The sequence below is a fragment of the Bos indicus genome, chromosome 13, assembly GCF_029378745.1.
Source record: "Bos indicus isolate NIAB-ARS_2022 breed Sahiwal x Tharparkar chromosome 13, NIAB-ARS_B.indTharparkar_mat_pri_1.0, whole genome shotgun sequence".
Classification (NCBI taxonomy): Eukaryota; Metazoa; Chordata; class Mammalia; order Artiodactyla; family Bovidae; genus Bos; species Bos indicus.
The window spans coordinates 2,661,159-2,678,603 of NC_091772.1; the positions used below are offsets into that span (position 1 = coordinate 2,661,159).

The 17,445-nt window shown below is 41.2% G+C and overlaps 1 protein-coding gene across 1 annotated transcript in view; it reads right to left on the reverse strand.

Annotated features, from left to right (window-relative positions):
- The window catches only part of PAK5 (p21 (RAC1) activated kinase 5), a 421,808-nt gene that overhangs the window by 211,294 nt on the left and 193,069 nt on the right, over nucleotides 1-17,445 (reverse strand). The window contains exon 2 of the mRNA XM_019973040.2: nucleotides 8,469-8,617. The gene's annotated coding sequence lies outside the window, so the exon portion shown is untranslated. The remainder of the gene's footprint in view (nucleotides 1-8,468; nucleotides 8,618-17,445) is intronic.

A 17,445-nucleotide genomic window follows, 5' to 3' on the forward strand; every position in this document is an offset into this window, starting at 1 on the left:
AGGGTAAAGGAGGAAATGGAATGGAAGGCTCCCTTCTCCCCAAAGAAAAATTAACACAACTAATCAATTATTACATCCCCAGAAAGTGTTCACTAGATTTTGTATCTTTGCTGTCAACTTTAATGGTCTTACTGATTTCTTTTTTGGCTATGCTATTTTCTGTTTATTTTACCTCCTTTTTTTTTTTTTTTTTAAACCCTTCTTTATCTCACTTTTTAGAAATAGATTGGTAAAGAAGAATGAATGTAATACAGTCCCTGAGCTAACAAGGGTGGGTGAGTATTTTGGCCTGGCTTGCCATTCAAAGGTCTTGCCAGCATGTATTTCCAGTCAAGTTCTCATTCTGCTTCCAAGGAGCTGGGGATCCTAATGTCAACCTGTTAAGTCTTATGCTAGAATTGGCTGTACCTGGTCACTTGGGAAGCACCATACTTAAAACACAGGCCCCAGAGAGCAGTAAAAGCTCAGGAAAACTGCAGAATAGGGCTGCTGTTTAATTTACACAGTTTAGTCCCAGAGTGAAGAAATCCATGAACGGAAAATTACCATTTCACACACACATCCCAGTGGAAACACACAGGCACAGATCTCCCTATAAATATGTTCCTAGCCTGCCCCAGAAACTTGACCTTGGAGGGTCCAGAGCCTTGGAAGTTTGAGTTTGGGACCATAATCCAAAAATTTTTTTGTTTTTCTACAAAAACCCATTCAGTGTGCTTAGCACACTTACAGAAGTTGTACCACAGAAAGAGAGTCTATCATGTTAGTCTGCATCATTGCATTACCTCCCTGAAACCACAAACACCATCACACACTGAAAATTTCTTACATTCAGGCCCACTCCAAACCTCACCTTTTTCTCCAAGTACCCATCACAGTATTTTCTTCCTTCTTTCCTCCCTCCCTTTCTCTCTTTGAAATAAACACAAATACTATTATTCTGCCTGCAAGTTAACTTTTGTCTTCCTGAATTCTGGTACTATTTTTTGTGTTTCTAGTCTTTTTTTTTTAATTAATTTTATTTTATTTTTAAACTTTACATAATTGTATTAGTTTTGCCAAATATAAAAATGAATCCGCCACAGGTATACATGTGTTAAATCTTGATCCCTTTGGTGCGCGATGCTCAGCCCTTCCCTTCCCTGCACCCCTGATGCCTTCACTTCCAAATTATCTGACAGCATCATGGGACACCTTTTTTGTGTGTCTCTGAACACATTCTACTGTCCTTGCCTTAAACATGCTTCTTCTTTATTTTTTCTGAGGAACAACTACTCACCTTGTACGATTTTTAAAAATTATTTTATTTTTATTTTTGGCCGAGCGACCTGTGGGAGTCCAGTTCTCCACCCAGGGATCAACCCCCCCGCCCCCTCCCCCGGCACTGGAAGTGTGGAGTCTTAACCACTGGACCACCGGGGAAGCCCCACCTTGTACATTTTAATCAATATGTTTCTCTTCTTGGTAAATTGCAATCTCCCTTCCTGCTTATGTCTTTGAAACTCTTCTTACCAAAATCCCTCAAGTTTGGACTATTTCTGCAGCCCTCAAATTTGGACTGGCTGTGTGATTTGCTTTGGCCTACAAAGCAGAGGTGACATCTGAGCCTAGGCTGCAAAAAACCATTCACGCTCTTAAACTTTTCTCAGCCCATGAGGGTGGGCCTGGACTAGTCTGCTGGAGAACTGAGTTTCCCAATCAGTTACCAGATATGCACCTCAGACTGTCTGAAAGGCACCTGAAGCCACCTCAGACTATCGAAACCCCAGTCCACCTGTCAGCTGATTGCAGGCAAACCAATAAACCAAGCCCAGGTCAGAACTCAGGTCACAGAGACTTATGAGCAATAATACATGCTTATTGTCTCAAGCTACTAAGTTACGGGCTTATTCATTATGCAGCAACAATGGATGTTCTTTCCTGATCTGATTTAATAGCTGCAACATCTACCATAGCCCCTTATATCACTACATAGCTTCTTGTGTTTCTCTTCCACAAATGTTCAAGCTATTTAAAAACAGGACAAATTTTTATTTTGCACCACAAAACCTAACAGCACCTGCCAATTTTTCAATAAATGAGCGTCAGAAAAATATCAATGATAATTAGCTAATTAAGGATTATAATTATGGCCAAAGGATGGCTTTGGAGGTAGACAAATCAGAATTTGAATCGTAATTCAGTTTTATATATGTGTTACTCCACAGATTTTGGCTAACCTCAGACAACTTTATCTGCCCATGTATAAACTGAAACTAGAATTATATATATGCCACAGGATTGTGGTTATAAGGTATATATTCCCTTTGCCTCCAACCTGGGGCAGAGCATTGCTGTTGTTCAGTAGTGTTGTTCAGTCACTCAGTTGTGTCCAACTCTTTGTGACCCCATGGACTGCAGCATACCAGGCTTCCCTGTCCTTTACTATCTCCTGGAGTTTATTCAAACTCAGGTCCATTGAGTTGGTGATGCCATCCAACCATCTCATCCTCTGTAGCCCCTTCTCTTCCTGCCCTCAATCTTTCCCAGTATCAGGGTCTTATCCAGTGAGTTGGCTCTTGGCATCAGGTGGCCAAAGTATTGGAGCTTCAGCTTCAGCATCGGTCCTTCCAGTGAATATTCAGGGTTGATTCCCTTTAGGATTGATCTCCTTGCTGTCCAAGGGACTCTCAAGAATCTTCAGCAGCACAGTTTGAAAACATCAGTTTTTCAGTGCTCAGCCTTTTTTACAGTCCAACGCTCAAAACCATACATGACTACTGGAAAAACCATAGCTTTAACTATATGGACTTTCATTAGCAAAGTGATGTCTCTGGTTTTTAATACGCTGTCTAGGTTTGTCATAGCTTTTCTTCCAAGGAGCAAGCGTCTTTTAATTTCGTGGCTACAGTCACCATCCACAGTAATTTTGGAGCCCAAGAAAATAAAGTCTGTCAGTTTCCACTTTTTCCCCATCTAGGTGCCATGAAGTGATGGGACCGGATGCCATGATCTTAGTTTGGCATGGGACCCGGTGAGTGGTCAACAAATGAGAATAAAAGCATAAAATGTATGTAAAGGACCTTCCTGGAGGTTCAGTTGTTAGGACTCTGCCTGCCAATGCAGGGGACTCAGGTTTGATCTCTAGTACTGTAAGATTCCACATTATGTGGGGCAACAAAGTCCGTGCATCACAACCGCTGAGCCCACATGCCTCAAGCCTGTGCTGGGCAATAAGAGAAGCCACCACAATGAGAGGCCCACGGTGAAGAGTAGCTCCAGCTCACCACAACTAGAGAAAGCTTGCATGAAGGAGTGAAGACCTAGCACAGCCAAATACATTTTTTAAATGTATGAAAATAATAAAAAATTACAAAGTACAAAAAGCATTTAGTATAGTACACAGCTTGCTGCTGCTGCTGCTAAGTCTCTTCAGTCATGTCGACTCTGTGCGACCCCACAGACGGCAGCCCACCAGGCTCCCCCGCCCCTGGGATTCTCCAGGCAAGATCACTGGAGTGGGTTGCCATTTCCTTCTCCAATGCATGAAAGTGAAAAGTGAAAGTGTAGTCGCTTAGTTGTGTCCGACTCTTTCCAGCCCCATGGACTGGAGCCTTTCAGGCTCCTCTGTCCATAGGGTTTTCCAGGCAAGAGCACTGGAGTGGGGTGCCATCACCTTCTCTGGTACATAGCTTACAGATACTCAAAAAATATAATTAATTAATGTGACCTATGGTCTATTAATGTGATCATGATCATCATCATTGCTGTCACTTCTTATAGGAGAACTACAGGTGCTCCATCCATAATTCCTTGGCATCGCCTCTGTACATGCTGACCCGATGGTAGCTTCCAATGGCAAACACCTGGGACTCTCTCACTCCCATATGTAACACCCCTCACTCCCACCCAGAGGAGCAGCCCTCAACCAAGGCAGATGGGAGAATGTGGCTATATCCCCCAATTTCCCTTCCCTTGGTTAGGATAAATCCAAGGTATGTTTTCTACTATATCTAGAATTGCCAAATGAGGCTGTGCACCTTGTCACAGCAGTGATAAAATACATTTCCTGTCCTTCTTCTCTTCCCTACTCTACAACAAAGATATATACTAGCATCATCCCCACATATACACCAGTAGCTGTAGAATCACCATTTGATTCTAGGGAACTCAACCTAAAATAATACTACTCTTATGTTTATTTTACCCTTATTGCTTCAGAATCTAATTGTTTCTCCCAGTAATTCTGACTTCCATTTAAGGCCTAGCCTTTTAATGATCTCTCAAAGAGTTGTATCCAGCCCACTGATGACAAAACCAAGCACAGAATGTGGTGTGCCGTCTTTTGTCTTCTTGGATGCTTTCATCATGGCTCAATTCTCTGAGTATATGAGGACAGAGTGAAATTGTAGTTGATCTTGGGTAGCTCTGTTCTCCTCCTGATGGGCATCTGAAACCCTGGCATTGACTCTTGGCCAAGACAGAGGTAAAACATACTAGCTTAGTGATTTGTACTATGCTGTTAAGAGTAAAAACCTACCCTAGGTATCCTGGACCATTTTGTCTATGCTGTTCACTAAAATGTATGAATGTGACAGTGAAAGTCACTCAGTCACGTTAGACTCTTTGCAACCCCACGGACTATGTAGTCCATAGAATTCTCTGGGCCAGAAAACTGGAATGGGTAGCCTTTCCCTTCTCCAGGGGATCTTCCCAACCCAGAGTTGAACCTGGGATCAACCCACATTGCAGGTGGATTCTTCAGCTGAGCCACAAGGGAAGCCCAGGAATACTGGAGTAGCTTATCCCTTCTCCAGCAGATCTGCCCAACCCAGGAATTGAACCAGGGTCTCCTGCATTGCAGGTGGATTCATTACCAACTGAGCTATCAGGGAAAGACAAAAATGTATGTATTGATGGTTTGTACTTGTTTATCTGTATGCAAAGCTGCTTTTGTGGAATATAAAATACCCCTCAGTAAGTTTGAGCTTGGCTCCTTTGAGACACATGTATTTTGGTGGTTCATGATCAGAAGACAAAGTATATCCTGTATGGTGGAATGGGGACTATACCTGGACATCTCAGTCCTTAGAGATGTTTTCTGAGCTTGCATTCACCTGCTGGACCCTATCCTGTGCCTTTGTGTGTATACTTGGAGGAATCTTTACAATTATCTGACGCTATATAACTATATTGTTATACTATATATACTATATAGTATAGTATACTATACTATATATAACACTATATATAACTATATCTGACATTATATAACTGCTGCACTGAGGCTCTCTTATGACAATTGAAGCCTTTTGATAGCAGTCTGGTATGGAGGAAGGAAGGGACTATAGCAAGCAAATCTAGAACTATTTCAGAAAGATATGACTCTTAGAAAGCAGGGCCCAGTATTTTGCTGAGTTTTGTTGTTCAACTGAGTTTTCATGAAAACCCCTCCTAACATAGACTTGAGGTTGGTCCATGCTCCAACAGTGGCTGTGGGCTTCTTGAAATCTTGGATCCCCTGACAAGGTCACTGCATAATTCTTTGTCCTCCCACCACCACCTGTGAGCTCTGCCCAATGGATACATACTCCAATATAGAAGCCCTGTCTTTGGAGAGCATCAGTTTCTCTGGTAAGCATTGGTTGAATCTACATACTGCTGTCTTTTTTTAAAAATTGAAGTACAATTACATTTCAGGTATAAAGCAAAATGATTTAGTTATACACACATACATATATATGCATATATGAGTGTGAAAGTGTTAGTCATTCAGTTGTATCCAACTCTTTGCGACCCCATGGACTGTAGCTTGCCAGGCTCCTTTACTCTCTGAGCCACCAGGAAAGCGCATATGTACATATTTTGAAAGTGCATATGTATATATTCTTTTTCAAATTCTTTTCCATTATAGGTTATTACAAGATAGTGAATACAGTTTCCTGTGCTATATAGTAGGTCTCATTGTTTACCTACTTTATATATAGTATTTTTTCTGTTAATCTCAAGCTCCTAATTTATCCCTCTCTTTCTCTCTTCTACCTTTGTTAATCTTAAGTTTGTTTTCTGTGAGTTTGATTCTGTATTTTAAAAAAGTTCACTTTTATTATATTTTTATATTCCATATATAAGTGATATCATATGACATTTCCTGCCCGAGTTACTTTTTATGGATAACTAATATTCCACTGTGTATATGTACTACATAAATAGTTCTCTGTGCTTTACAGCAGGACCTTGTGGTTTATCCCTTCTCCTTATAATAGCTTATATCTGACACCTCCAACCTCCCACCCTGTCCCTCCTGCTTGGCAACCACCAGTCTGTTCTCTATCTCTATGATTCTGTTTCTGTTTCATAGATAGGTTCATTTGTCTCATATTTTAGATTCCACATATAAGTGATATCATATGATATTTGCCTTTCCTTTTCTGACTTATTTCACTTAGTATGATAATCTCTAGGGCCATCCATGTTGTTGTAAATGGTATCATTTCATTCTTTTTTAAGGCTGAATAATATACCATTGATAATACATATATATATAAATGATATAGTCCATCGATATATATATTTGATATTTATGATATATCTATCAATGATATTCTGCTATATATGATATTTAATGATAAGAGCTGTTCATATATGTTGGAAACAATTCCTTACATATTCCCATCTTTTTAAAACATCAATTTTAAGTAGTATTTTCATCTTCTCTTTAATGCTCCACCTAGGAATAATCCATAGGAAAGTTGTAGTCTTTAAGTTATGCTTCACTAAGCTAAGCCATTGGTCCTTTAAAAAACTCATTTCTTATCCAGAAAGGTACCCTTAATATGCACTATCTCTCTGTGACTCAAGTAACACTGTTCTCAGAAGTTAGGAACCATGCAGGAACGAAGGGAGTTGTTATAAAAGCATCTGGAAGGCTCAAGTCTCCAAGTGTTGCCTTGAACATGAGATTTCAGGGCAGAATTTTATGTCTTCTCACAGTGTGACATCAACCTCCTCTAAATTTCAGAAGCCACAAATATATACATCATAGACTGAAACAGCAAAATAAATTACCACTATGTTATGGTAACAACCATAAACCAGCAAAATAACCACCATTATATACCAATGGTTATAAATCACCACTCTCAAGGGACTCTTGAGAGTCCCTTGAACAGCAAGGAGATCAAACCAGTCCATCCAAAAGGAAATCAGTCCTGAATATTCATTGGAAGGATTGGTGCTGAAGCTGAAACTCCATTACTTTGGTCACCTGATGCGAAGAACTGACTCATCAGAAAAGACCCTGATGCTGGGAAAGATTGAAGGCAGGAGGAGAAGGGAGAGACAGAGGATGAGATGGTTAGATGGCATTACTGACTCAATGGACATGAGTTTGAGCAAGCTGTGGGAGCTGGTGATGGACAGGGAGGCCTGGCGAGCTGCAGTCCATGAGGTGGCCAAGAGTCAAACATGACTGAGTGACTGAACTGAACTAAACTGACTGTACATTAAAACTCAAATAGCAGCATACCTTACATATGACAATTAGAATTATGTTTGGGAATTCACAAAGGACATTGGTGATCATCTAGTTTAAACTGGCAGAAGGACATCCAAAACCTATTTTAAATCCATCTGTTCTCAGTGCCAGGTCTCTAAGCCAACTCATCATGCTCACTTGCCTAGGGTACAGTGTCCTATTTTCCACAATGACTGAGCACTACCCCTACCTAAATAACAGTCTTTTTCAAATATAACATAAACTCACTTCTTTACTATTAACCCTCCAAACACTTCTGTCTTTGCTGGAATAAAGTCAAGACAATTGTCCATATCTAAAGACTCTGCAACTTCCTCTCTATATCATGCTTCTCCAAATACCCTCTTGAACACCTGGATTCTGGTTCATAGCACATGTAAGATCCTATCTTCAAGCTTTTACCCTGTGGGCTCTTTTCCATCACTCAGAATTCTCTGAGTGGTCTTCTCTTTATACTGAAACAGAAGTTGCCCTTTATTTATTCTTTACCTCATTAACCTGTTTATCATGTTCATAAACATAAATGGCTGCCAGCCTCTTTTGCATTTACTGACTTGCATTTACTCCTTGGTATCTGGGGACAATTGGTTTTAGGACCCTTGTGGATACCAAAACCCATGGCTGCTCAAGTCTCTTGCATAAAATGGCATAGGAAAGTCAGCCCTCTGTATTCATGGATTCCCCATCCAAGGGTTTAACGAGGATGCTGAACATGAGGATAGGGAGGTCCAACTCTACTCACCTCCTCCCACTAGAATGTCAGCTCTTTCAAAGCTGTGCCCCTGCCTTTTTTGTGTACTATCATATCCCTAAGTGCCTAGAACAATGTGCAGACATGTAGAAGTCACTCAGTAAATATATACTGAATAAAAAAGGTACTTTTGTGTTTTCTTACCACTGCATGATTTAAAATTTTAAAAGGAAAAAAATGTAACATAATTTATTACCCTACCTTTTTTATGATGGCTGTGGATGAATCAGACTCCAGAGGAGTGTGGCTATTTCTGTTCTGCAACTTTTTGTTGGTGCTCTTCACTGCTCTTCATTTTTCTTCAGTGTTCATTTTGGCCAGAGGTGGGAACATTTTGCCATAGTGTATTTCTGCAACAACATGGTACCAACATGAGTCAGAACCCCACCAACATTATGCTTTGTTTAAAAATAAACATAAAACCTCATTTACTTCATGCTCTCCTCCATGCTGTACATCCCCTCTTTACTGTTTCAACACTTTTCCTCAATATGCAGCTACAGACCTGCATGTTACTACCTGGACACCCCTAGGCAATGTCAGGTTCCCTTAGCACTGCCTGCACCAGTCACAGCACTTCCTCTAATCATTCCACTGTGAGTCCATCTCCCCCACTGATGGTGAGCCCCCTCTGGGGTAGGAACTACACCTTTGGCCCGTGAATCCTTAGTCTCACTCACTCTCTAGTAATTATACAAGTTGAATACAGCTGATTCTCATTATTTGTAGTAATTATGTTCTATAGAGTTGCCTGTGATACTGAATGAGTGATGCTGAACCATTGGACTGAAAGGAAACACACGATTAGATTTATGTTCATCTTTGGCCTCAACACTTGTACCACTCACTCAATACACAACCTTGTTGTATGGTTTTATGTTAATTTCCACGTAAAGATACCTTATTTAACTGTTGTTGTTGTTCAGTTGCTCAGTCATGTCCAAGTCTTTGAGACCTCATGAACTGCAGCACCCCAGACTTCCCTGTCCTTCACTATCTTCCAGAGTTTGCTCAACTTATGTTCATTGAGTTTGTGGTGACATCCAACCATCTCATCCTCTGTTGCCCCCTTCTCCCCCTGCCTTCAATCTTTCCAGCATGAAGGTCTACTTCAATAAGTTGGCTCTTTGCATCAGGTGATCAAAGTATTAGAGCTTCAGCCTCAGTCCTTCCAGTGAATATTTAAAGGATTGATTTCCTTTAGGATTGACAGGTTTGATCTCCTTTGCAGTCAAAGGGACTCTTAAGAGTCTTCTCCAGCAGCACAATTGGAAAGTAGCAATTCCTTGGCATTCAGCCTTCTTTACAGTCGAACACTAATATCCATACCTCATGACGATTGGAAAAACCATAGCCTTGGCTATATAAACTTTTGTCAGCAAAGTGATGTTTCTGCTTTTTAATATGCTCTCTAGGTTTGTTATAGCTCTTCTTCCAAGGAGCAAGAGTCTTGTTATTTCAAGGCTGCAGTCATTGTCTGCAATGATTTTGGAGCCCAAGAATATAAAATCTGTCACTGTTGCCATTGTTATTCCACATATTTGCCATGAAGGGATGGGACTGGATACAATGATCTTAGTTTTCTGAATGTTGAGTTTTAAGCCAGATTTTTCGCTCTTTTCACCTTCAGCAAGAGACTCTTTAGTTCCTCTTTGCTTTCTGCAATGAGGGTGGTGTCATCTGCGTGTCTGAGGTTGTTGATGTTTCTCCTAGCAATACTGATTTCAGCTTGTGCTTCATCCAGCCCAGCATTTCACATGATGTACTCTGCATATAAGTTAAATAAGCAGGGTGACAATATTCAGCCTGGATGTACTCCTTTTCCAATTCTGAACCAGTCCGTTGTTACATATCCGATTCTAACTGTTGCTTCTTGACCTGCATACAGGTTTCTCAAGAGGCAGGTAAGGTAGTCTGTTTTTCCCATTTCTTTAAGAATTTCCCACAGTTTGTTGTGATCCACACAGTCAAAAGTTTTAGTGTAGTTAATGAAGCAGAAGTAGATGTTTTTCTGGAACTCTCTTGCTTTTTCCATGATCCAATGGATACTAGCAATTTGATCTCTGGTTCCTCTGCCTTTTCTATATCCAGCTTGTACACCTGGAAATTCTCAGTTCACATATCATTGAAGTCTATCTTGGAGAATTTTGAGTATTACCTTATTAGCATGTAAAATGAGTGCAATTGTCTGGTAGTTTGAACATTCTTTGGGATTGCCTTTCTTTGGGATTGGAATGAAAACTGACCTTTTCCAGTCCTGTGGCCACTGCTGAGCTTTCCAAATTTGCTGGCATATTGAGTGCAGCACTTTTATAGCATCATCTTTTAGGATCTGAAATAGCTCAGCTGGAATTCCATCACATCCACTAGCTTTGTTCATAATGATGCTTCCTAAAGTGCACTTGACTTTGCATTCCAGGATGTCTGGCTCTAGGTGAGTGTTCACTCCATCGTGGCTATCTGGGTCATTAAGATCTTTTCTATATAGTTCTTCTGTGTATTCTTGCCACCTCTTCTCAGTATTTTCTGCTTCTGTTAGATCCATACTATTTCTGTCCTTTATTGTGTCCATCTTTGCATGAAATACTCCCTTGGTATCTCTAATTTTCCTGAAGAGCTCTCTAGTCTCTCCCAATCTAGTCTTCCTCTATTTCTTTGCACTGATTACTTAGAAAGGCTTTCTTATCTCTCCTTGCTATTCTTTGGAATTCTGCACTCAGATGGATATATATTTTCTTTTTCCTTGCCTTTGACTTCTCTTTTCTCAGCTATTTTCTCCTCAGACAACCATTTTGCCTTCTTGCATTTCTTTTCTTGGGGTAGTTTTGATCACTGCCTCCTTTACGATGTCACAAACCTCCATCCATAATTCTTCAGGCACTGTCTATCAAATCTAATACCTTGAATTTATTTGTCACTTCCATTGTACAATCATAAAGGATTTGGTTTAGGTCATACCTGAATGGCCTAGTGGTTTTCCATATGTTCTTCAGTTGAAGTTTGAATTTTTCAATAAGGAGTTCATGATCTGAGCCACAGTCAGCTCCCAGTCTTGTTTTTGCTGACTGTATAGAGCTATTCCATCTTTGGCTGCAGAGGAGATAATCTGATTTCAGTATTGCCCATCCGGTGTTGTCCATGAGTAGAGTCATCTTTTGTGTTGTTGCAAGAGGGTGAATGCTATGACCAGTGCGTTCTCTTGGCAAAACCCTGTTGGCCTTTGCCCTGCTTCATTTTGTACACCAAGACCAAACTTGCCTGTTATTCCAGGTATCTTTTGCCTTTCTAATTTTGCATTCCATTCCCCTGTAATGAAAAGGACGTCTTTTTTTTTTTTTTTTGGTGTTAGTTCTAGAAGGTCTTGTAGGTGTAGAAATCAAGACCTTGTAGACCTACAAGACCTTATTTAATACCTGTTTATTCATTGAAAGTCAACCCACAGCCAAGAATACTGTAATTCATGCCTGAGCCAAGTTTATCCAAGACACATAGATACTCGATAAGATACATCACAGCCTCCCAGCATTTAGGAACACTAGACAACACTTTAGCACTCTGCTCTGGTGAATGGCTGGTGGACATTTCCAACAGCAAAATCACCAAGAGAAAGCACAGAAATACAAAAACATAAGAAGGTGGCTTGAAAATACAAAATCCATCAATAATGAGGATTGGATGAATACACACTGGTGAATTATATGCACTGCCATTGAAATGGGCAAAAAATAAATACTACTGATAGCATATAAAGAGACTAATAAAGATTTCATATACCTCATGAACAAGTCAGAAACTGAAGGCTGTTATTCTCGCCCATCCTAATAAAAGGACAAATTCCAGATATCACCCAATTTCAGACAAGCTCAAAGAAAACTTCTTTGAAAATAATTACAGGTTGAGAGTCTACCTTATTGATTAGGCATAACCCAAAGTGCTCTCCAAAAGATGGCTCCATTTTTCGCCTGAGATTATAAGAAATACCCGCTGTTATTTCATTATGTGCATTAGTTAACTGTAGGTATACAACGTGATATTTCCAAGACATTTTTTTCTATAACAATGCCAATACTTTGTGACACAAACAGCAAAGATTTTATACTTCCACTATCTACTTTCTAATGCATTTGAAGGACATTTAAGACTTCCTTAAGAATACAGATTTTATGTTTTAAGCCTGCTGCAAAATTTTTCCAATTAAATTTACTTCTCAAAATTTTAAACTGGTTAAATTTAACTCTGATTTAATTGTAGTTCATAGGAAGTAATTTCTTAGTAAAATCGCCATTGCAAAAGCATGCCCTGTGTTTTAAACTACCATTCCTTCGATCAATAGGATTTGCAGAAGGTGATGTTTTGTGTAGAAACAGAAGGATGATTCTAGAAACTCAGTTCCAAAGTGTTCAAAGTCTGAAAAAATATAGGTAGACACAGCTTCCTCTTAAAGTCTTGTGAGACTCTCTTCATATATTTCAGAGTATCAGAAGAAGTCATCCTGCCAGGAAATGCAATTTCAGAATTGATAAAACCATATGGGGGGAGAGAACAAGATGGCAGAGGAGTAGGAGGATGTGGAGTACATCTCTCTCCATGGATACATCAGGAATATACCTTCAGACACAGAAGTGCATGCAGAACACCAGCTGAGAGCAGACAGGAGGACCTGACCAGCGGAAAAGAATATATGCTGCTGCTACTGCTGCTAAGTCGCTTCAGTTGTGTCTGACTCTGTGCGACGCCATAGACGGCAGCCCAGCAGGCTCCCCCATCCCTGGGATTCTCCAGGCAAGAACACCGGAGTGGGTTGCTGTTTCCTTCTCCAATGTATGAAAGTGAAAAGTGAAAGTGAAGTCGCTCAGTCGCGCCTGACTCTTAGCGACCCCATGGACTGCAGCGCACCAGGCTCCTCCGTCCATGGGATTTTCCAGGCAAGAGTATTGGAGTGGGTTGCCATTGCCTTCTCTGAAAGAATATATAGAACCACGCAAAACTCTGTAGGATGAAGGAACTAGGGGAAAAAACAGGAGTGTTAGTAGGACTGGACCTGCTCTCGGCAGGTGGGGGAACTGAAGCAGAGGTCTGATCCCCACACTGGGGCAACTGTCTGAGTCAGAGGAGAAACATTTAAGACTGAGAATGAAACAGCTGATCTGTGGCAGCCAAAATGGAATAAGAATGAGACAGTCCTTGCCTCAGCCATACAAACCCTGGACAGGGACACAGGTCCCATGGAAGGTGCAGCGGCTGGGAGCTGGAGTTTGGGGATTGTGGAGCAATCCCAGGGCAAGGGCTGCTGTTGACTGTGGAGAGATGGATCGAGGGGATGTGAGGGAGGAGATTGTGGTGGGAAATGCCTGTGGAGGAAAGCTAGGCAGCCATGGAAGCAAGGCGATACTGCCGAGTCAGACGTAGGGGGTGGAGCCATCACCATAGCCTCTCTCTCTCACTACACACCAGCATCAGGAGCTGAACAATAGAGAGGCTGGCCCATCAAATGCCTGATGCACTGAACTATAGAGTAGTACCCCACCCAGGGTTCTCCTTTAAGAGACTGATGCACCAAAATACAGAGTAGGACCCCACCCAGAGTGCCCCTTTAAGTGCCAGACATGCCGAATAACATAGAAGGACCCCAGGCAAGGGAGCCCTCTAAGTGCCAGACTGGGCAGAGCTACAGAGAAAGACTGGCCAAAGAGGCCTTCTGATCGCCAGCTACAAGAGGTTCGAAAAAAGACTCTGATAGGGCCAAAACTCCTGCAACAGAGGCAGTCTGTATCCCTGAACACTTGGTGCTGCCAGGGTCCCCACAAGCCCACCAGCTGCGCCATCTTCATGCTCAACCCTCACTGGGACAGAGCTGCCACAGGCAAAAAAAGTCTTGCATCTGTGCATGCAGGGTCACTTCAGTCGTGTCCAACTCTTTGCGACCCTGTGGACTGTGGCCTGCCAGGGTTCTCTGTCCAGGGGGTTCTCCAGGCAAGAATAATGGAGTGTATTGCCCAATACTGGTTGCCATACCCTTCTAGAGCACTACACCTCCTGCTGCTCTAGTCCCCAACTCCCCTGAGTACCTGTGACCCAAGCAGGTGCACCACCTGCATATCTGGCCCTCACTGGGGCAAACTCAAGTTCTCCAGGGCAGCCTAAGGAACAAACACAAGTGGACAACCCACATGCAGAGGTGGAAATAAAGCCACAATTGAAACCCAGGGGAAGAAGACCCAAAACCTTCCCACCAGCTGTACAAGCTTCAGATTAAATACACACGATCCACTAGGCAGACTCTGTGTCTACAGAATATATAAAAGGACACTGAGAGCTCCCACAAAAGAAAACACACTAGTTCTGATAGCTGTGGACATTAGAGGTAAGACACACAGGAGCAGGACCAGATTAGAATCTGAGCTGCCCCCACAGCAGGTCCAGAGACCAGCACAGTGTTTGAGGGCATTCTAGGGAGGTGAGGTGGACTGTGACTCCCAGAGAGGGACTCTGACAGCAGAGACTCAAGAAAAACATTTATTATTCTTATGTTTTGACTTGTTTTGTGGATTCTTTTAGAATTTTTTCTTTTTTTCCCTTTCCCCCCTGCTGTTGTAGTTACTGATTTTATTGGCACTATGAGATCTAACTAAGCTTATGAGCTTTTTTTTTTTCTCACTTTTTTTTTTTATTGTTGTTATATATAGAGGTTGTCAGGCCCAACCTCTGCCTCTATGTTGGGCTTCTGCAGTTCTGTGGAGTTTTCCTCTTTTTTTTTTCCTTCCTTTTTATCTTTCTCTTTTTATTTTTTTTTCTAATTTTATTTTTAAACTTTACATAATTGTATTAGTTTTGCCAAATATCAAAATGAATCTAATTTTTTAAACCTATTTTTCTACATTTATTCCTTTGTTTGCTTTTCTTACTGTTCATTTCCCCTTGCAGTTAATCTTGTCTATAAATCTCCTTATATACCTCTATTTAAATTTGCATAGCTACTCTTTCTTTTCCTCCTTTCCTTTCCTCTTAACATACTTGTTAGTTTTGTTTATATTGCTTTATTCTCCATTTGGCACATTGCTTTGGTTTTGTTTTCCAGTTTGTGCTTTAGTTACCTTTGTTATTAACTGGTAGAGACAATTTTTTATTTCCTTTGTTTGCCAGGTCAATCTATTGTACTTTATTTATTTTTTTTTTTTTTGGACTGTTTTGATTTTGCTTATGGATGTATACATATATGCGTATGTTACATTATTTTAATTATTATTTGCCTGATTTGGTAACTGCCATTTGTTTGGGGTTCATCTTTGGTTTCTCATTTTTGGCTATTTGTTTTAATCCCACTTAATGCCATAATAAACCACTTGTGGAATCTTCTCTTCTGACCAGAGATAAAGCCCTGAACCTTTGGAATGAGAGCACTGACTCCAAGATCCTAGACTACCATGGATCTAATCATAGGGAGTATCAAATAGTGAGAACTCACACAAAGGAAGCCACTTGAATACAAACCCGGCATGACCCAACCATCAGGAGCACCCTGTGCAGGATGCCGCATCTAAACAACAAACAACAAAAAAAATACAAACCCAATCACCAGCAGACAGGATTACCACCTCACGTTGCCCATCAGAGGAAAACAAACAAACTCAGCACAAATCTCACCCTGTAGGAAGCTTACACAAACCACTGCGCCAACCTTCAGTTCAGTTCAGTTCAGTCACTCAGTCGTGTCCGACTCTTTGGAACCCCATGAATTGCAGCAGGCCAGGCCTCCCTGTCCATCACCAACTCCCGGAGTTCACTCAGACTCACGTCCATTGAATCAGTGAGCCCATCCAGCCATCTCATCCTCTGTCATCCCCTTCTCCTCCTGCCCCCAATCCCTCCCAGCATCAGAGTCTTTTCCAATGACCCAACTCTTCCCATGAGGAGGCCAAAGTACTGGAGTTTCAGCTTTAGCATCATTCCTTCCAAAGAAATCCCAGGGCTGATCTTCAAAATGGACTGGTTGGATCTCCTTGCAGTCCAAGGGACTCTCAAGAGTCTTCTCCAACACCACAGTTCAAAAGCATCAATTCTTCAGTGCTCAGCTTACTTCACAGTCAAACTCTCACATCCATACATGACCACTGGAAAAACCATAGCCTTGACTAGATGGACCTTTGTTGGCAAAGTAATGTCTGTGCTTTTGAATATGCTATCTAGGTTGGTCATAACTTTCCTTCCAAGGAGAAATTGTCTTTGAATTTCATGGCTGCAGTCACCATCTGCAGTGATTTTGGAGCCCCCAAAAATAAAGTCTGACACTGTTTCCACTGTTTTCCTGTGTATTTGCCATGAAGTGATGGGACCAGATGCCATGATCATAGTTTTCTACATGTTAGCTTTAAGCCAACTTTTTCACTCTCCACTTTCACTTTCGTCAAGAGGCTTTTTAGTTCCTCTTCACTTTCTGCCATAAGGGTGGTGTCATCTGCATATCTGAGGTTATTGATATTTCTCCCAACAATCTTGATTCCAGCTTATGCTTCTTCCAGCCCAGCGTTTCTTATGATGTCCTCTGCATGTAAGTTAAATAAGCAGGGTGACAATATACTCTTTTTCCTATTTGGAACCAGTCTTTTGTTCCATGTCCAGTTCTAACTGTTGCTTCCTGACCTGCATATAGGTTTCTCAAGAGGCAGGTCAGGTGGTCTAGTATTCCCATCTCTTTCAGAATTTTCCACTGTTTCTTGTGATCCACACAGTCAAAGGCTTTGGCATAGTCAATAAAGCAGAAATAGATGTTTTTCTGGAACTCTCTTGCTTTTTTGATGATCCAGCAGATGTTGGCAATTTGAACTCTGGTTCCTCTGCCTTTTGTAAAACCAGCTTGAACATCTGGAAGTTCTTGGGTCACGTATTGCTGAAGCCTGGCTTGGAGAATTTTGAGCATTACTTTACTAGCGTGTGAGATGAGTGCAATTGTGTGGTACTTTGAGCATTCTTTGCCATTGCCTTTCTTTGGGATTGGAATGAAAACTGACCTTTTCCAGTCCTGTGGCCATTGCTGAGTTTTCCAAATGTGCTTGCATACTGAGTGCAGCACTTTCACAGCATCATCTTCCAGCATTTGAAACAGCTCAACTGGAATTCAATCACCTCCACTAGCTTTGTTCGTAGTGATGCTTTCTAAGACCCACTTGACTCCACATTC